General features: G+C 42.8%; 1 protein-coding gene across 1 annotated transcript in view; it reads right to left on the reverse strand.

The window, feature by feature from the left end:
* COL7A1 (collagen type VII alpha 1 chain) overlaps positions 1–21,517 on the reverse strand; it is a 198,980-nt gene that overhangs the window by 157,443 nt on the left and 20,020 nt on the right. The gene's annotated exons all lie outside the window — the stretch shown is intronic.

Here is a 21,517-nt window from a genome sequence, read left to right on the forward strand (position 1 = left end):
CCCCACGGAGCCCCGGGGCACTCTGCAGGGAGGCGGCTGTTCTGCCAACCGGGGCGAAGGAAGGGCCCTGGCCTCTGGGGGTGGGTCGGAGGGAATAAGGGTGGTCCTCCCTCCCTCCCTCCCTCCCTCCCTCCCTCCCTCCTTCCTTCCTTCCTTCCCTCCTTTTTTGCCCCTTTCCTTTCCTTTTTGCCTCCTTCCTTCCTTCCTTCCTTCCTTCCTTCCTTCCTTTCTTCCCTCCCTCCTTTTTTGCCCCTTTCCTTTCCTTCCTTCCTTCCTTCCTTCCTTCCTTCCTTCCTCCCCAGGGGCCTCTCTGTAGGCGGGGGGGGGGGCTCAATGGAGGGCTGCTTGGCTTCTTGGTCCAGGAGGGGCTCGGAGGTCTGCACCCATCACCTTGGTATAGAGCTAGCCCTAGACTGCAGCAACAGCCCGGTCTCACACCACTTTAACTGCCACGGCTTCATGCTGGAGGATTCTGGGAATGAAGCCATGGCAATCTTTGCAAGTACATTTCAACACCACTTACCAATTTATTAAGCGGTTTACAAAGTGTAAACCAATTTTCCCCAGCAAGCTGGGTACTCATACCACCTGCCGAAGGATGCCAGGCAAAGTCAACTCACTCTGGTGCCACAGCCAACTACCATTCCCAGAATTCCATAGCTTGGAGCCATGGCAATTAAAGCGGTGTCAAAAGCAATAGCAACTTCATTTATATACCGCTTCATACCACTCCAAGCAGTTGACAATGTGTAAGCTAACTCCCATTAAGCTGGGTACTCATTTTAGCAACCTATGGAAGGATGCCAGGCTGAGTTGAGCTTGAGCCCTGGCTGGTATTGAACTCACAACCACTGCGCCAACAGGGCTCCAGTGTCAGACCAGATTGTTTCTGCAGTAAGGATGCAGCCTAGGACTATCTATACACTGCATTGGAGGAGGATTATTTCTCCAGTGAGGCTGCAGTCTTTGGTCTTGGGTTTTGGTAAGGGCTTGGCTTTGTTTCCTTCCAAACTCAGAAAAGTTCCTTGGGGCGGGGTGTGTGTGTGTGTGTATAGTTACTTTGAGAGAGCCAGCCCTGGTTTGAGCATTGGGCGCTTGATTCTGGAGACAAGGGTTCCTTGCTCAGCTACGGAAACCCATTGGGTGACTTTGGGCAAGACACTCTCTCTCACCCTCAGAGGATAGTCATGGCAAACGCACTCTGAAGAAACTTGCCCCATCATATGTTCACCAACTTAGGGTTGCCCTAAATCAGAAACCACTGGAAGGCACACAACAAAAACAAAAGCATGTAAAGAGATCTTGTAGCACTTTTGAAAGAAAGAAGTTGGCAGCATGAGCTTTCACACTAAATGTAGCTGAGCAAGTAGACTATAGTCAGCAAAGGTTCATGCTGCCAACTTCTTTCTTTCACCTAGGACCTTATCACATTGGGGGGGGGGGGGTGTTTGCAGCTCAGATCCGCAGTCACTCCTGTTCTAGCAAAGCAAAGCGTGATGTTTTTCCACACCAGATCCAGAGTCACTCCTCTCTAGCAATGCGGTTGAGGTTAAAATGTCATGTTTTTCAACACCTGGTTGCCTTTCTGTTGTCCTTCCGAAGTGAGGGGCAAGCAAAGTCAGTTCGATTCCAAGCAAGGCACATGATGCGGACTCAAGCAAAGGGGAGTGAGTGCACATTGTATTACCACACCGGAGGGTTCAACGAATTGGCCCCCTTGCACATGCTCAGTGGGGCTCTGGATGCTGTCCTCCTTCCCCGCCCCCTCCTTAGCTGTTATCTTTCATTGAGGTGAAGGAGGACACAGGGGATGATGGGATCGGCGGCAGGGTGAAGGAGGGGAGCAGATCAGGGTCTAGGAGAACGCAGGGGATGATGGGATGGGCAGCAGGGTGAAGGAGAGGAGCAGATCGGGGTCTAGGAGAAGGCAGGGGGATGAAGGGATTGGTGGCAGGCTGAAGGAGGGGAGCAGATCGGGGTCTAGGAGAAGGCAGGGGATGATGGGATTGGTGGCAGGCTGAAGGAGGGGAGCAGATCGGGGTCTAGGGGAAGGCAGGGGATGATGGGATTGGTGGCAGGCTGAAGGAGGGGAGCAGATTGGGGTCTAGGAGAAGGCAGGGGATGATGAGATTGGTGGCAGGCTGAAGGAGGGGAGCAGATTGGGGTCTAGGAGGATGCAGGGGATGATGGGATCAGCTGGTTGGCAGAGAGGAGGAGATGGCATGAAGGAGGAGGAGGGGGATGATGGAGCAGGATGCAGGGGGCCAAGGGGGTGACATCGGAGTGGTTTTCCACACCAGACCAATTCACAATGCAATTGAGCCTGGAAGCGAATTCTGTAAAGTCACTGTTTTTCCGGTTTTACCAAAATGAGGGGTCACTTTGGAATCATTGCGGAAGCACCCAGCAAGGAGCTCTCATAGAAAGGAATGGCGTCTGATAACACATTCACGTTACGACGTGAATGCGCATTGTTGGAAGTGCAGTCATGTTGGAACTGAGCCAGAAAATCTCCAAAAAGCTCCATGTGATATACTCCCTAGTCTATTTGCCATTTTCATTTGCTCAACATGAATGTTAACTACAACAAAAGTTTCTGATGCAGCAGCTAAAAAGGCCAATGCGATTTTAGGCTGCATCAATACAAGTACAGTGGACCCTTGTTATATGCCGGGGTTTGGTTCCAAGATCCCCATGGATAACAAAATCCGTGGATGCTCAAGTCCCATTAAATATAATGACATAGCAAAATGGTATCCCTTATTAAAAAAAATGGAAAATCAAGGTTTGACATTTGAAATTTATACTTTTTTTGAACATTTTCAAACTGTGGATGCTTGAATCCATGTGTAAGAAATCAGTATATAAGAAGGGCTGACTGTATAGACTTAGGGAACTGGGTATGTTTATCCTGGAGAAGAGATGGTTAAGAGGTGATATGATAGCCCTGTTTAACTATTTGAAGGGGTGTCATACTGAAGATGGAACAAGCTTTCTGCTGCTCCAGAGACTAGGACCCGGAGCAGTGGATGCAAGCTCCAGGAAAAGAGATTCCGTCTCAATATTAGGAGTAACTTCCTGACAGTAAGGGCTGTTTGACAGTGGAACACACTCCATTGGAGACTGGTGGAGTCTCCTTCTTTTGGAGGTCCTTTAAACAGACGGGTTTATCACATAGGAGGCTAAGTGCCCAAATTCCATGCAGAAACTGGATTTAAATTCCAGGAATATCCCTCAAATATGGGATTGTTTTCAGACACATCAGGGGCATTGAACATTAATCCAACATTAACCTGCACAGAAAGTGGACAAAATCGGCCACTTTTTACTTTCGGGAAAATCCTGAAATGGCTCTATGGCCATCTGTTGGGGGTGCTTTCTTTGTGAGTTCCTGCATGGCAGGGGGTTGGACTGGATGGCCCTTGTGGTCTCTTCCAAGTCTTTGATTCTATGATCTCTTTTGCCTGAGGGATTCTGGGAGTTGCAGTTGAAAAGAGTCACTTTCCCATACTCTGGTTCCTTTAATTACGTGTTCATTTTTGGGGGCTCTCCAAGGAGACAGGGAAAATCGGGGGAGAAAAGGCATAGTCCCAGCAAAGTTGTGCAATAGAACTGAAGATTTTCAGAAATGCACTTATCCAGGACTTCTGCCGTGAAGATCCATGAATGCTCCAGCAACAAATCATTCCCGGGGAAGTTTCAGAAATGACTTGTTGCTGGAGCATTCTTGGATCTTCATAGGTTAAGTCCTAGATAAGCACAATGTTGTCTGAAAATCTTCAGCGTGATAGCACAACTTTGCCAGGAATATGCCTTTTTTTTTTGCTCCTGGCTCCCCCCACCCCCTCCTCTTCCTGGATACCCATTAAAGAAACCAGAGAGGGGATAAAGCGCCTCCCAGCTGGGGACACAAATGTTATTATCACTGAGGTTTACAGAGCCAGCCAAATGTGTATAATGGGGTTTGTGTTGCCCCAGAATGGCACGAGAGCAGGACTGGAACCCTTGATCAGCCTCAGAAACCCACTGGGTGCCCCCCCCCCCCCAATCTCTGTGTGTCTCTGTTGTGTGCCTTCAAGTCATTTCCTATTTATGGTGGTGACTAAGGTGAATCTATCCTCGCGTTTTCTTGATCAGATTTCATAGAATCATAGAGCTGGAGGAGACCACAAGGACTGCCCAGTCCAACCCTCTGCTGTAGAGGAACACAGAATCAAAGCACCACCCAACAGATGGCCACCCAACTTCTGTTTAAAAACCTCCGAAGAAGGAGACTCCACCATTCTCTGAGGGAGTATGTTCCACTGTTTAACAGCTCTTACTGTCAGGAAGTTAATCCTAATGTTGACAAGGAATCCCCTTTCCTGGAGCTTGCATCTATTGCTCCAGGTCCTATTCTCTGGAGCAGCAGAAAACAAGCTTGCTCCATCCTCAATATGACACCCCTTCAAATGTTTAAACAGGGCTATCATGTCACCTTTTAACCGTCTCTTCTCCAGGCTAAACCTACCCAGCTCCCTAAGTCTCTCCTCACAGAGCATAGATTCCAGACCCTTCACCATTTTGCTCACCCAAAGGACAGTGAAAATTAGCAAGGAACCGGGGTATCTCTTCAACAAGGTTCCCCGTGATATTCTTGTAAATAAGCTAGTAAATTTGTGGGCCAGACAATGCTATGCTTAGGTGAATCTGTAGTTGGTTGACTGACCAAACCCAAAGAGTACTCAACATCCTGGCTCCTCCTCATCCTGGAGAGAGGTGACTAGTGGGGTGCCACAGGGTACTGTTTGACTATTATAATCTTTATTAATGACTTGGATGATGGAATAGGGGACATGCTTATCAAATCTGCAAATGACACCAAATTAGGAGGGGCATCTCCAGAGGACAGCATCATAATTCAAAATGGCCTTATGATGGGATTTGCTTGGTTCCTCCCGCCCTTCTCCTTGCCTGAGCTGAAGTCACCCAATGACTGGTTTCTTCCACCTTAGCAATATATTGGGACAGTGCTGGGGAATCCCACTGGTACTTTCCTTGCCTACCTCCTGGACAGAACCAGACTAAAGCACATGAAAAAGGAGTGCAAGAAAGACAGAGTACCTTTTAAAAAAGGAAATTCTATAACAAAAGCATACCACTTACATAAAGGGCCAGCTTGTCTGTCTACCTTTGTCTCTAGCTCAAGCTAAGCAGACTAAGAGGGGCTTGTGCACTTATATCCTGTATCTGAAGACATGCACATGTCATAAGGCTATGTCTCTGTTATATCTCTCTGTGCTAACCCCTAAAATCTGCTTTGTGAGTAGTGAAGCCCCCTTCCAACATGACCATAGAGGAAGTTTCCTAGCAAAACCTGCACGTTGGCACAACCTGTAAACATGCAAGCCAAACACAATCCACAATTTACAGGAAGAGACTCCATTCAGCTTGGTAGGTTATACTTTTTGCAGGTCTTTAAGGTGTCAACACTAAGCTCAAAAAAGACAGGATTGGGTTGTTGTTTTTTTACCGTGGCTGTGTTTGGTACTGAGAGCTGGCAGCCTTCACTCCCTGTAAGAGCATGGAAACCTTAGGGTTTTTTTGTACTATAACTTCCAGAATGCCTCAGCCAGCATGACCAAATGACCTGCTGGCTAGGGAGTTTTGTAAGTTGTCCAAAAAAAATAAAACAAACAAACAAACAAACAAAAACCCCCACAACTTTTCAAAGCTCTGTTTCTTGTGTCATGGCATAGACAAACCTGATGTAGTCTAACCAGCAGAGGGTGTTAGGTCTTGCACTCAGTATCCACACCATGACTTGACCTTCATAATGCTTAACCTTCATCTCCATAAAGCAGACAATATTTTTACCTGCAGCCATAGAAACTTCTCTTGCACATATGATTCATTGTCTTCCTAGACAATAAACATTTTTGTACAATAAATGCATAACCATAACCCATTTATTTCACAGTCTGTATCAGTACCTAGAATATTCCAATGAATATTGCACTGTTTTTGTGGGTTTTTCCGGCTATGTGGCCATGTTCTATAAGAGTTTATTCCTGACAGTTCGCCAGCATCTGTGGCTGGCATCTTCCAAGAATGCTAGCCTGGAAGAGAGCATTCTCTGAAGATGCCAGCCACAGATGCTGGCAAAACGTCAGGAATAAACTCTTCTAGAATATGGCCACATAGCCCAAAAAACTCACAAAAAACTATGGATGCTGGCCACGAAAGCCTTCGACTTCACCTTGAATACTGCACTGTTTTGTTGTTTACTTGGAAAGGTGTGATTATTCCAGCAGTTAGTGTTTTTAATAATTTTTTATTATTAGGTTTTTATTACTAATGTGGTTCACCTTAGAAGGTGATAATATGTCAAGATCAACTGCTGGCTACCATCTGTTTTGTTTGTAGTGGCAAAATCTCCCCCCCTCCCTTCGGCAGTCTAACAAGCCAGACTCTTAAACCTGGATTATTTTATAGGTACTGTAAATCTTCATTAATATCATTGGCTGGTGTTTGCATTAGTGCTGTGCTGTTGCAGGGCAGGAACAGAGCACGAGTGGGAAGCCCATGCTTCTCTAGATGTTGTTGCCACTGTATCACTTAGGACTATTGAAGTTTAGAAGGTAGGCAACCTGGTACATTCTAGATGTTCTGCATTGCAGCTCCCATGAGCTTCAACCAGCATCATCAATGGTCAGTGCGTATGAGAGATAAAGGCCAAAACATCTGGGGGGTACCAGCCTGCCTACCTTTCTATGCCAAAGGAATCAAGCTTGCTGAACAGTTTGATCAACGCCATTCCATTTTTTTAAAAAGACATCACTGGCATGCAGAAACAGTCACATCATCAAGGGTGTCGACATGACACTCATTTTACTCCAGACATCCTGCAGAAGAATCAGAGCCCTCTATGGCACTACCAAATCAATTACCATCACACATGAAAAGTGATTCAGAAATCCTAATCCATAGGATAATTACTACCACATAAAAGTAAATAATGAGGAAATGGAACATTTTTTAGTTTGTACGTTGCTTGAGCATGGAATTGGTCTCCTGCATTCCATAAAGCACCATACATATTGATGGTTGTTGTCATTTGCTTTCAGGTTGACTCCAAGCTATGGATATTTTTGCTAGCAACGTTTAATCAGGTTTGCCATTGACTTACTTTTAGGATAAGAGTATGACTTGGCCAAAGTCAACCCATGGGTTTTTGTGCCTGAGCAGGGATTAGGAGCCTAATCTCCGCAAGATGTAGTCACAAGACACAACACAATTACACCATGCTTGTTCTCTAATACACTGCCTTAGAATATGGTCACTTACATTCTTGCACAGTACTGCCACATCAGAGCTCACTAGCTGAAGTAGATGAAAAACTGCAAAAGATTTTACTTTTCCTGCCCTTTAGAATTTGCTTATGAATGATGTAGGTCCTAAATACCCTAAAGGCACCAGATCATGACTGCTTTGGGAAGTTAAGCAGGGTCAACTCCAGTTAATATTTTGGATGAGAGACCATCAACAAATACCAGGTGCTGCTATATGTCAGAGGAAGGAACTGGCCAAACTACCTCTGAGTATTCCTTGCCTAAGAAAACCCTATGAAATTCATGGGGTTGCCATAAGTCAACAGGTGACTTGAAAGTACATGGGCACACACACATGCACACATGTATTCTGGTGCACTTCACCAACTTTGCATCTGGAAGCAAGTGATGGCTGTTTTCTGAGTGAGTCAATATCTATTACAAATAATGGATAGGATCCAGACTTAGTCATACAGTCTAGACCCATTTACATGAATGAGATTTTATTCAGTCAAACAAAGCATGAGTTTCATTAACTGGAGTGCTAAGACAGCAATGCTAATATGTGCAGACTGATAGTCTGTGAAGGTAGAATCCTGCTTGTGCTGGCAGGATTGAAGTATGGTAGGAGTTCACCCTCTGTGGTTCCTTCCTTCCTTCCTTCCTTCCTTCCTTCCTTCCTTCCTTCCTTCCTTATTTCCATGTGTGTCTGTGTGACTGGGAACTGTGGATTATCCCAGTAGACAAACTGGCATGCCTCCTTCCCTCTTCCTCAGACATCACATTAGAGGAGAAAGACTGGCTGTGGAGGTTTCTCCAGCTGCTGAAGGGGGATAAATTCCCATGGTCAGATCTCCTTCTCCAAGTATTAATATTTCTCTCTGTTTTCAGAAGGAAAGATCCAATGTATTCTGTGACCCCTAGGACACTTTTCTGGGGACCATAGGGCTCCATTATAAGACTGGATCAGGATCCAACTGAATATAACCTTTGTGGATATAGAAATATAGTGCTTGCCTCTGTCATCCAGGATAGTTATCTGGATATGGTGACTCTGTGTAGAAATTAAATATAGTGGCTCCTTCCCAACCCTGGATGTTTAGTTCTAAGGGGCCCTGCAGATGACAAAAACAAAACAAAAAACCTCAACAAAAACAAAAAACATGGATGGCCATGCCACATATTATTCAAGGGCAGAAACATGCACCTGGATGTGTTAGCACATCCCTGTGCACACACTAATTTGTTAATCTAAATGAATATACATCTCCAGGACCAGATGAACTACATCCAAGAGTATTAAAAGAACTGGCAAATGTAATATCGGAGCCATTGGCAATAATCTTTGAAAACTCCTGGAGAACAGGAGAAGTGCCAGACGACTGGAGGAGGGCAAACGTTGTTCCCATCTTCAAAAAAGGGAAAAAAGAGGATCCCAGCAATTATTGCCCAGTTAGTCTGACATCCATACCAGGAAAGATTCTAGAGCAGATCATTAAACAGAGAGTCTGTGAACATCTAGAAGGCAATTCTATAATCACAAAGAGTCAACATGGGTTTCAGAGAAACAAGTCATGCCAGACAAATCTTATCTCTTTCTTTGATAAAATTACCAGCTTGGTAGATGAAGGGAATGCTGTGGATATAGTATATCTTGATTTCAGTAAGGCTTTTGACAAAGTTCCCCATGATATTCTTGCAAACAAGCTTGTAAAATGTGGACTAGACAAGGCAACTGTTACATGGATTTGTAATTGGTTGACCGGTCGAACCCAAAGGGTGCTTTACAATGGCTCCTTTTCATCCTAGAAAGAAGTGACAAGTGGGGTCCCACAGGGCTCTGTCCTGGGCCCAGTACTGTTCAACATCTTTATCAATGACTTGGATGACAGAATTGGGAGCATACTTATCAAATTTGCAGATGACACCAAATTAGGAGGAATAGCTAATATTCCAGAGAACAGGATCAAAATTCAAAACGACCTGAATAGACTAGAAAGCTGGGCAAAGGCTAACAAAATCAATTTCAACACTGAGAAATGTAAGGTACTGCACTTAGGGCAGAAAAATGGAATGCACAGATATAGGATGGGGGACACCTGGCTGAATAAAACTACATGTGAAAGGGATCTGGGAGTCCAAGTAGACCACAAGTTCAACATGAGTCAACAGTGTGATGCAGCAGCTAAAAAGGCCAATGCAATTTTAGGCTGCATCAATAAAAGTATAGTGTCTAGATCAAGAGAAGTAATAGTGCCACTGTATTCTGCTTTGGTCAAGCCCCACCTGGAATATTGTGTCCAGTTCTGGGCACCACAATTCAAAAAGGAAATTGAGAAACTGGAGCGTGTCCAGAGAAGGGTGACTAAAATGGTGAAGGGTCTGGAAACCATGCCCTATGAGGAATGACTTAGGGAGCTGGGAATGTTTAGCCTTGAGAAGAGAAGGTTAAGAGGTGATATGATAGCCATATTTAAATATTTGAAGGGATGTCATATTGAGGAGGGAACAAGCTTGTTTTCTGCTGCTCCAGAGAACAGGACCCGGAACAATGGATCTAAGCTGCAGGAAAAGAGATTCCACCTCAACATTAGGAGGAACTTCCTGACAGTAAGGGCTGTTCAACAGTGGAACACACTCCTTCCTTGGAGTGTAATGGAGTCTCCTTCCTTAAAGGTCTTTAAACAGAGGCTGGATGGCCATCTGTTGGGGATGCTTTGATTGACATTTCCTGAATGGCAGGGGGTTGGGCTGGATGGCCCTAGAGGTCCCTTCCAATTCTATGATTCTATGAATAATATGGAAAGTGTTAATCTGTGGGCAGTCAAATCCATGGATTACTAGCCTGCTGATATGAAGGGCCCACTGTAAGTTGTAGAACAGAGGTACAAATTGAACTGAGAAGAGGAAACTTTTTTCTATCATTTGTTATTGATTGTACAACCATGAAAAAATAATGTAGAGAAACTGAGATGAAACTGGCTAAAATGGGACTGATCCTGGTTGCCCTCCTGGATCATCTTGCATTTTGTGATGCTATCTGGGGAGTTCCAATATGTCCAGGTCAAACTTCACTGTGGAATATGTTGAGACACCAGAGACCAGGGAAATGTCTTCACTAAACAAATACTTAAGGAAATGATTCCAGAGTTTAACGAAGAGGTTATCCAAGACAACCACTAGAAAAAAACATAAACAAACAGGAGGAGGACAACATGAAGATTCTTGGACTGCTTTGGTTTGCAATATGACCTGAGAGGAAGCAGTGTGTACAAAGAAAGGGAAGGAAACCAGGAGTTTCATTTTCCTTGCCACATTCTCCAACAGGAGAATGAACAAATAGCTGATTATAGAAAAGTCATAAGGAAAGGGGGCATCCTCATATACTCTGTGACACATTGCAACAAGATATGGTAACACTAAAGCAAAATGGAAAAAAATCATTTGAATGTCATGAAACCTATGCTGTTTAATCATCTCAGCTTCTACATCCAGAAGTTTCCAAAAAATTGTAGTGGGGAAAATCATATCAAGTCAGTCAGTTTTGTCAATAGTTGTCTTATATTTAAGTTTTTGTCGTTTTTATTTTATTTATGCATTTTTATTTATTGCTGAGGTAGATTATTTTCTCAGGTTGGATTGGAAAAGATGCTGCACCAGAAAAGACACTGCACCACAAAACATTTTAGGACAATAACTGTATAGAAGCAAAAAGAACAAATAGTGATATGCTCATGTGAAAGGAAAGGGAAGCTTATCATATCTGCTTCAGAAAAGACATACAGAGTAAGATTTTGAATTAAAACTGGTCTGAATGATCCATTTCCAACAGTGTAATGATTGACTTTTAAGGTTTCTGCGGCAAGCAATTTTGGCATGCATTTCTCTGAAGCAATGCGTCTTAAGACATGACAAAAGATGAGGGAGATAAAGTGGACCAAGAAGGCACCAGCGATGTGAAGAGAGGACTCACTATTAATTCACACATACAAGACAACAAGAAGGGGAATGCTACTGTTTGTAAGCAGGCTGCCTGCAGGAAAAAGCCTGCAGTTTTTTTGGGTGAAGCAGGAAAAGAGACCTGCATTGCTCTCTGTAAGGATCCTAAGATGCAGTTTCTTCCCATCCCCAGAAAGTGATATCTGATGAAGTATTGGGGTATTAATGCTGTAGCCTCCATTGACGCTCAGTTTATCTGTGTGTCAATAATATAACATACATCACAATGAACCATAGATCACAAAACATCCTAAACATCCAGTGATCTCATCTGTGGGGTGGGAAACAGCAACTAAAAAGCATAGAAGAAAACCCTTGAAAAACAGGGGTCCACATCTAAAGATGCTGAAGCATGATGCTAAACAGCTAATATGTCCAACAGTTTCAGCCTGTTAACGCCTTTATACAAAGGACAACAATAAGGAAGACAGTACATTAGCACATATATATAACATCAAAAATGTAAAATTATTATAATAACTGTAATTTTCATATAGTCAATGCATACTTATTTAAAGCAAAGGTCTACAGTAATTTCTGATTAAAAGGTCTCCAATATAATTTACTGGTGACTGAAAGTATAAGAATGGTAAGCTGAAGATTTTATATCATATGAATGTGCACTCACTTTCTCTGGAGGTTTTTAAATACAAGTTGGATGGTCATCTCTCTACAGTCCTTTTGTTGTGTATTCCTGCATGGCAAGAGGTTGGACTGGATGACCCATGTGGTACCTTCCAGATTTATGATTCTAACACACTGCACCCTCTGATTCATAGAAACCTCAACAACCCCTCTGCATGTTCTAGAGCAGTGGTGGCAAACCTTTTAGAGGCCAAGTGCCCAAACTCAAAGGTGTTCTCACACTGGGGATTACTCGGTATAGCTAAGATTCAGTAAGTCTGTCAGATCTATAAATAGATTTTACATTCTACCAGACAAAACCACAATTATAATTGCCATGTATGCTTTAAAACCAGGCTCAGATTTTATCACTAGCAATTAGCCCTTTAGAATTGGCAGAACTGACCCATACCCAGGCCAGACTGAAAGACTGAGTTGGGGAAATAGAGCTTTTATAAGGTTAGCTTAGTATTTATACCACAGAGGACATCTCTATGCTTAGTGCTGAGGAAGAGATGAGGGTAATGACAATACGTGGATTAGATTCCTCTTATTTTTACAGAGACGTAACAGGATAACCAGATGAAGTAAGATAAGCTAGCCAATATCTTACCATTATGTTGCCCAAGTTTAAGAACTTCAGGGGAGAGCATTCTCTTGGCCCCATTGCCATAACAGACATATATGGTGAGGAGACAGGAGAGGGCCTTCTCAGTAGCTGCTCCCAGACTATGGAATAGTCTTTCCCACAGGAAGGCCCCATTCCCACTGGCCCAGTCAACGTGGGTGGAACTGGGTAGATCCAGATGCCCCTCCCCTGAATCTCTCCATTAGCAAGTGCTCACTAGATTTGAGGAACATATTAACCCAAATGCCTTATCGGGTTTAACTTGAAGGCGCCTGCTGTCAATCAAGCGATCGTCATAGGTGACGTTTGCAGGGGCATTGGAAGTGTGGTTCCCCCCTCCTTTTTTTTAAAGAGCCATGCACAAAATGCCCCAAAGTGCGCACGTCAAAATTTAAAACCTCTTTTGTGTGTGTGTGTGTTGTTGGCATTTGGGTCAGTGCAGGTTATGATCTGCCCCTGGCTCCATTTTCAACCCCAAAATGCCAGAAAAGGGTGCGATTGCCATGCATTCTTTTTTGTTTTAAAAGCAATTCAGGGCTAGCCCTGAAGAGACAGTAGCAAAAGCATGTATCGTTTTGCCAGTTGCCTAATTGACAAGAGCAACAAATGTAACATTGAAATTATAGCATTGATTCGCAAAGGAAAAAAAGTCTAGCCCTTTGCAACATTTCCCCTTTGCTGGAAGCCAGCAAATAGAAGGGAAAGTGAACAAGCAGCCAGCCATGTTCTATGCATCTATATATCTGCCTCAAGAAAAAAACATGCGCATATTTTGTCAAAAATAATTTTAAAAAATAAAAAAAGGGGGGGGAGGTGCCTGATGGGAGCTCTGTTCGTGCCCTGCCTTTGACCTGAACTGAACTGACCCTTTTCCTCCTGCTAGAGGAGCTTTGCCATTGCCTTCCACTGAGGCTGAGAGAGAGTGACCTGTCAGTTCCAACTGATCCATGGAATCAATTGGGAATAAAAAGGAAATGCAGTGCAGGCATTCTGACTGTAGCATCCACTAATAATAATAATAATAATAATAATAATAATAATAATAATAATCCAGGAGCAAGAGGAAATGAAAGTAGCACAGTAGCACAAGCAAGCACACAGACATGTCACCCAAAAATCATGCACATAAATTGTCAGAAATAAAAGAGGCTCCTTCTGCTGCAGCTGGATTTCCCTACATCCCCCGGCTTAGCCCCGCATCCCTATTTCCCTGGGCAATCCTCCTCCTCCTCTTTCCTTCCGACCCTCCCCTCCCAAGCTGCCCTGGCTCCTTCATCCTCCTCCTGCTCCAATTAGAGAATGCCGTCCATGGCTCCCTTCTTCCCAAGGCTCCTTCCTCCTCCTCCTCCTCCTCCTCCTCCTCCTCCTCCTCCTCCTCCTCCTCCTCCTCCTCCTCCTCCTCCAACACTTTCTCCACTCCCCCCTCCCTCTTACAGCCCTTTGCAGCCCAAAAGTCACCCTGATTTCCCCTTTTGCCTCCTCTCAGCCTCCAGTCCTTTGGCTTTTTCCTCCTCCTCCTCTTCCTCCCCCTCCCCTCAGATGAGGGGAGGTAATGCTCTGACCGCTGCCTGCCCTCCGACCCTAATCCCTCACTGAATTTGCCCCAATCGTGATCGAGGGCAAGTTCATATTTCGCGGAAACCGAGTCTTTTGGGAAAAGATGGATTTTAGCCCGATTCTGGATACCCCGGGATAAGGGGCTTTTCCTTGTGCAAGCCTTGACATGGATTGTGACAGAATCAGGCCCAATATGGACTTCACGTGCAAATTTCGAATCCTGAACCGGGTTAAAAGGTAGTCTGAATGGCCCCGAAGTTAGACTGACCTGGTCTCTCTCTGTGCTGGCAAATAAGGAGATTTTTGTTTACCCAAATCTTTAAGTGATAACTGTCTGTTGCAGAGGTCTTTTAATTGGGGTGTATTTGCATTTTATTCATCATTATTATATTTCATCAGCCTTTTAAAACTGGTTTAAATTAATTATTTTAATATGATTGCTTAATTAAAAAACTTTTATATTATCAAAAACAGTATCTTGTAACTCAAGCTGTGAGCTGCCTTGCATGTCATGTTGGGAGAAATGTGAGGATTAAATAAATAAAGAAGGTAAATTTAGAAGGGTTGTAAGTTCATTTCAATGAGGCAGCCCAACCCATTGTCCCTTAAAATATCCAGCAGCTGAACTTTCAAGACAAGGTGAAATAAGTACTGCACAAGCAAGTAAACTATGAAGAGAGGTGCACTCACAGTAATGACATGAAATGCATTCCCAGATAGCCACTGCAGTCATTCCCATAAAGATCATAGAAAAAAAACCCTTCCCCATTCTTTAAAAAACCCTACTTCTTATAATGTTAAGTATTTGCTTATTTTTAAATTTGTCTTCAGTGCATGTATTTTTTTTTAAAAAAATTGTGAGTCATCTTGGGAAGTACAGTATGTGCTAGAAAAATCCTAACTAAATAAATCACAGCTTTAGAGTTCTGTCTCTTCTTTTCTGGGGACTTGGGCTGAAAAGCAAAAAAATACCTACTCAGATTGCTGCAATGCCTCCTAGAAAGCAGGTCTAGTTGTGCCAACATTTTGCTTCATCTTTCCGTCTACCTTGGATTCCTTCTCCCAGCCTTTACACCATGCAAACAGAGAAACAATGTCCCAGGGGACTTGGTTTACCTGTTTCTTTTCTTTTAAAAGTCCTTATCTGGAAACAAAGACCAAAGCCTCAAGGCAGGTGGTTGAAGAATGATTCTTGTGGGATCACATGACCCACCGTTGTTCATACAAAATCTTCTACTGGTTCCAGAGATGCTTCCTAAAGTAACTTGGTCAGGCTCCAGAAGAGCTCTTATTGTCCCACTGCAAAAGCAAGGGAGGAGCTGCAGCATCCCCTCCTTGCTTAAAAACACTGCATTTAAAGCATTTCCGACCGGCTCATTAGCTCTTGGTTGTTCAGGGCTACTCTCCATCTTTTATTTTTGAAGGGGAATCCTGCTCCATAGCATTCTAGATTTAAAGTTGTTCACAGACTACATTGCCAATTAAACATATGTACACACAGTCACACAGATAAGAGCACAGTCATACACATGCAACACTCAGTTCTATAACCAAGCCAGCCCCTTCACCTTCCTCCGACCGGTCACCCAGACTGTAACAGTCCCCTGCTCAAAAGCATGATTAATCAAAGAAGGGCAGCTTGTCCCAATTAAATGAATGGAGTTCATTAAACAAGGAATGGATGAGATTGGCAAGAGTTTTGGATCTGGCCTCAGGCCTAGAATTGAAGCCATTATTGGATCTTTTGGTAGAGCAAAGTATGTCCCAAGACATCAGCTGCAAATTTGACAGAAAGGGCTTCCTATACATCTGCCTCTTTTTTCAGACCTGCTCTGTGCAGACAACAGACAAGCAGAGATGATACAGATCAGGATGTGGCTATGGAGTGGAGGGAGATTTAGGGCATTGTCTCTCTATGACAGAATTCTGTCCAATGAAATTTTCCTTCAGTTCCCAAATTTCTAGCATTGTAGAGAGTGAGGCATTGAAAATCATTCACACTTAGGATTCTTATACTTGATATGCTCACATTTCCTTATCTGGCCCTTATCTTTGGATGCCTAAAATATACTTCTAAATGCTCAACTGAAGTTTTATGTTGCTGCAATGATAGAAGTTTGAGGACTGAAGGAAAATTTTACTGGAGGGGAGCAGAATCCTTATGGGAGGGTAGTGTTCTCATTTTGCTCTCTCCCTTGTAGCTACACCCCTGACAATATCCTGCACATGTAGCTGTTGAGAAAAGTAAATTGATGTGATAAATTTTGAACTGGTCATACTCAAAGTCATGACAAATTACTTTTCTGGACAACAACTCCTTTAAAAAGTCAGCATTGCATAGTGGCTTGAGCACTGGACATGACTCTGGGGATGAGGGTTCAAATCCTTGCTTGCCCATGGAAACCACTGGGAGATGTTGGACAAATCACATCATCTCAGCCTCAGAGGAAAACAGAAGTACAACCCCACTGAACAAATCTTGCCAAGAAAATTCTGTGATAAGTTCAGTCATAAGACAGAAATGGCATGAAGGCACACAAGAAAAACAACTAGAATCCTCCTGCAAGGCAGTATGATGGTGGCTTGGTATGACTAGCTTTGGGCACCTGGCTGTCTCTTGATGGGAATGAATTCCAAATCCAGGTCTTCAGAAGAATCAGTGCAGATTTTTACTTTGTATAGCCCAGATCCAAGGCAATGTTCTTAATAAGTGCACTTACAGGTAAGCAGAAACTCACAGAGAACCACAGTACTAAATGTCATGCTTGCTTCAACAAGTGTTTTGATTCTTCTGGTCATAGAAACAAGGCAAAGCCAAGGGAAGAGGCCCTGGTGATTACAAATGTTTGATTAGCTATCAAAGTCAGCCAAAAATCTGTGGACTCTTAATGAAGTGATCTAGTTAGAAGGAAATAATCAACACAAGGCCACTAGTGAATTGGTCCCTGTATGCATTCTACAAAAGTCTGGTCTAATATGATAAAAATAGTTTTGAATGTTAAAACAAAAATATGATTGTTCCATGGTCAGGATAAGCCCCAAATTAATACCTGTTGTGGTGCTGCCTAATCATCATCCTGTTCTGGAAATTAGTGGGAAACAGAATTAAATTTGTCCTAGATTGTATTCTCATGCCTTGGCATCCATCATCTTGTAGTGGGCAACTTTCCAGCAGCTTGGAGGCTAACCATACTTCAGCATTTATGGTTTTGGAGAGCCACAATTGTGGGCAGGAGACTGGTGTTGCAACAAAGAATTACTTATCACTGAAAGTACTATTTGAATTGAGGATCTTCATTTTGTTGTTAAGGAATGGAATGCAGAGCTCCAATAGGCTGGGAGCACATGCCAAACTTTAAAACAGCTGATCAGAGTTCCTTGAATTCTGTGAAATATAAGTGTGTGACACATAGAAATCATTTTTACCCATCTACATATGGATATCTTTTTGTAGTTTTAATGTTTAATCAATAAATAAATTAGATTAACTAATTTAAGCATATATATATATATATCTCTAGTGGACTACAGAGGTTTGGTTCTGCCCCCCCCCCCAATGGCTAGGAAAAAACATGGACATCCCATTTTAATCAATGGGGGGGGGGCAACATGCATTTGTCTGCATGCATGCATTGCAATTAAATGATATGGAGTGTGGTGAGCTGTGGATGCCCTAATCTGTGGATCACTCACCCACCAGTGTGGCTGACCCATTGTATGACAAACAAAAGTATGCATTAGATTGAGTATGTGAGAAATATTATATTTAGCATAAATACTTATATTTAACATAAATATGTAACATCATTAAAGAGGTATTCCCCTTTTGTTTCATATTCGATGAAATGCCTCTTTAAAAATGATGCAAAGTATGACACCTTTCCAAAAGTTTTTAAAACTATTGTTTTATTATCTTTCCTGCATGCTAATATATGGAAAACAAACTGAAATGTGTGTTTATTAATTATTGATTAGTTAACTCAGATTCATACAAATGACTGACCAAATTTCAGTAATAAACCTGCACTTTCTGTGTACATGAGGTCCACATGTTATATGCTATTGCCCAGTAGAATGAGTGGATGGGGTGAAGACAAAGGGGTAGAACATTTAATAATTCATATCTACTGGATCAATTATGACTTTACCTCCTCTGTTCATTTATTTCTCTTCATCAAAGCTACTTGTCAGTTTCACTTGAGTTAAGAGCAGAGAAAGTTGGTAGGGAAATTGGTAGTAATGAAGTAGAGGTTTCAATCCATCTTCAAAATTTCATGAAAGACCAGGGAAAAGAAAAGTACAGTGGGGTGAATGGGCAGGAAATGGAGAAACAGGGTTTCCCCACTGCCAGGATATACAAATATAGGGAATTAAGGATCAGCATCAAAACTAGGGAATTGGATAAGGGCAGGGAATAGAGATGAAAAAACAAATGACACATGGAATGAAGAACCATATGATGATGAACCCCAAATGCTAAAAAGTGAGATGGAAGCGCCAGTAAGAGAAATTGGGAAAAATTAATCACCAGGAACAGATGGTATACCAATTGAAGTGATACAATCCACACAGACAGAATCAACTTTAGTATTAACTAATATATGTCAACAAATACAGAAAACAAAACAGTGGCCAACAAACTGAAAATGATCAATATACATCCCCATCCACAAAAAAAGAGACACACAAACTTAGCATTTATAGACTATAGCGAAGCCTTTGACTGCATAAACCATGAAAAGCTATGGATGGTTTTAAAGACATGGGATCTGATAGTCTTGATGAGAAATCTCTACTTAGGTCAAGAGGTTAAAGTCAGAACAGAATGTGGAGAAACAGAATGGTTCCCAATTGTCAAGGGGGTTGGGCAAGGCTGCATTCTATCATCCTATTTTTTCAACTTCTCTCTCTCTCTCTCTCTCTGGCTTTTCTTCGCGAACGAAGATTCAGGAAGTACACATCCCACACTTTCTACAAGTGCATTGATGACTAAAAAGGCCAATACGAGATAAACCAGTTGCTGAAAGCACAGCAGAAAGTCTCCTTGGGTGATGTTTCCAGGTTGTGATTCTTTCTGCGTTGTTGTTTCTCTTTGAGACTCGTTTGGTGTGAGATTTCAAAAAAGGCTGCAGCATTGTGGATAGTGTGTCTCCATGCCTCCCGGTGTGAGGCCAGGGCGAACCATTGTTAGTGATCAATTTGGCTGAGCCTGAGATGTTGTTTCAGGGAGTCCTTGTATCTCTTCTTAGGGCCGCCCCTCTTACGCTGATCCGTGGTGAGTTCACCATAGAATACTATTTTTGGGAGGCGATGGTCCTTCATCCTAGAAATGTGTCCTGCCCAGCGCAGCTGCGTCCTCAATAGCATGGCCTCAATGCTGGTGATCCCTGCTTGCTCAAGGACAGCAACATTTGTCACATAGTCAGTCCAGTGTATATTTAGAATTGTGTGTAAACAGCACTAATGAAAGTGTTTGAGGAGTCGTAGATGTTGGCGATAGGTGACCCATGTTTCAGACCTATAAAGGAGAATAGATAGTACAATGGCTCTATACAGACTGGTTTTTGTGCTTCGCCTCAGGTGTTTGTTACTCCAGATTCTTTTGTGAAGCCTTCCGAATACACTATATGCCTTTGCCAGTCTGTGATCGACCTCTTTATCAGTCTTGGCATCTGAGGAGATGATGCTTCCCAGGTAGGTAAACTGCTGGATGGACTTAAGCACAGATTTGCCTACAGAGATGTGGGGATGGTAGTGTTCTTCCTGTGGCTCAGGCTGGTAGAGAACTTCCGTTTTCTTCAGACTGACTTCCAGCCCAAATTGCTCTGCAGCTGTTGCAAAACAAGATGTTAGGCACTGCAAAGCTGCTTCCGTATGGGCAACGAGGGCAGCATCGTCAGCAAAAAGCAGCTCACAGACTAGATAGTTTAGAGTCTTAGTGCGGGCCCTCAGGCGGCTTAAGTTAAACAAGCTAACATCAGTACGGTAGCATATATAAATGCCATTGTCTGCTTCGAGATCTGCTGTAGCCCTTTGGAGCATCATGCTGAAGAAGATTGTAAATAGAGTTGGCGCGAGAACACAACCTTGTTTCACACCATTAGTTATTAGAAAGGGCTCCAAGAGAGCATCGCCATATCTGACTTGGCCTTGCTGGCCTTCATGTAGTAGGATAATCATTTTGAGGAATTTGGGGGGGCATCCTAGTCGTTCCAGGATCTGCCACAGACCTTTTCTACTCACAGTGTCTAAGGCTTTGGTGAGGTCAATAAATGCTACATAGAGTCCTTTGTTCTGTTCTCTACATTCCTCTTGCAGTTGTCTAAGGGCAAATGCCATGTCTGTAGTGCTTCTATTAGCTCTAAAGCCACATTGGCTTTCAGGGAGCAGTTCTTCTGCAATAGCAGGAACTAATCTGTTCAGGAGTATCCTTGCAAGGATTTTTCCAGCGATGGAGAGCAGTGTTATACCTCGATAGTTTGAGCAATCGGATTTTGCTCCTTTTTTCTTATACAGGGTGTGATGATGACTGCATTACGGAGATCTGATGGCAGTTCACCTTTTCCCAAGCGACTCACAAGGAGCTCGTGGAGTTTAGCATGGAGTACATGACCTCTGTGTTTCCAAGCTTCAGGTGGAATTCCATCAATCCCGGCTGCCTTGCCATTTTTCATCTGTTGTATGGTCTTAAGAGTCTCTTCCAAAGTGGGAGCTATGTCCAATTCATTTTTCATCGGTTGTTGTGTCATATGTTGAATAGATGAGTCTTGGACTACTCGGTTGGCACTAAAGAGGCTTTGGAAATGTTCAGCCCATCGATTCAGAATGGAAGCTTTATCTGTACAGTCAGCCCTTCTTATACACGGATTTTTTTATACACGGATTCAAGCATACATGGTTTGAAAATGTTTAAAAAAAAGTATAAATTTCAAATATCAAACCTTTATTTTCCATTTTTATAAGGGACACCATTTTGTTATGTCATTATATTTAATGAGACTTGAGCATATACGGATTTTGTTATACACAGTGGATCTTGGAACCAAACCCCAGCGTATAACAAGGGTCCACTGTAATTAGTGTTTGACCATTTGTACTGTATAGGGAGCTTTGGACCTGATATGTAGGTCCAAACACTGTTTTAAGAGCTTTGTAAAATCTTCTGGAATCACCCAGATCTGCACAACGTTGTGTCTTTTCTACTAAATTAATCCACCACTTGTTTTGAATGTCTCAGAGTTTTTGTCGGAGTTGACTATATGCGAGTGTACAACTTGTACACTGAAAATATAATACAAAAAGCAGGTTTAGATTCAGAAGAAGGGGGAGTGAAGATAGGAGGAAGGAACATCAACAATCTAAGATATGTGGATGATACCATACTATGAGTTGAAAACAT

Source organism: Sceloporus occidentalis, unplaced genomic scaffold (assembly GCF_023333645.1).
Source record: "Sceloporus occidentalis isolate IW3139 unplaced genomic scaffold, rSceOcc1.0.p SCAF_1, whole genome shotgun sequence".
Lineage (NCBI taxonomy): Eukaryota > Metazoa > Chordata > Lepidosauria > Squamata > Phrynosomatidae > Sceloporus > Sceloporus occidentalis.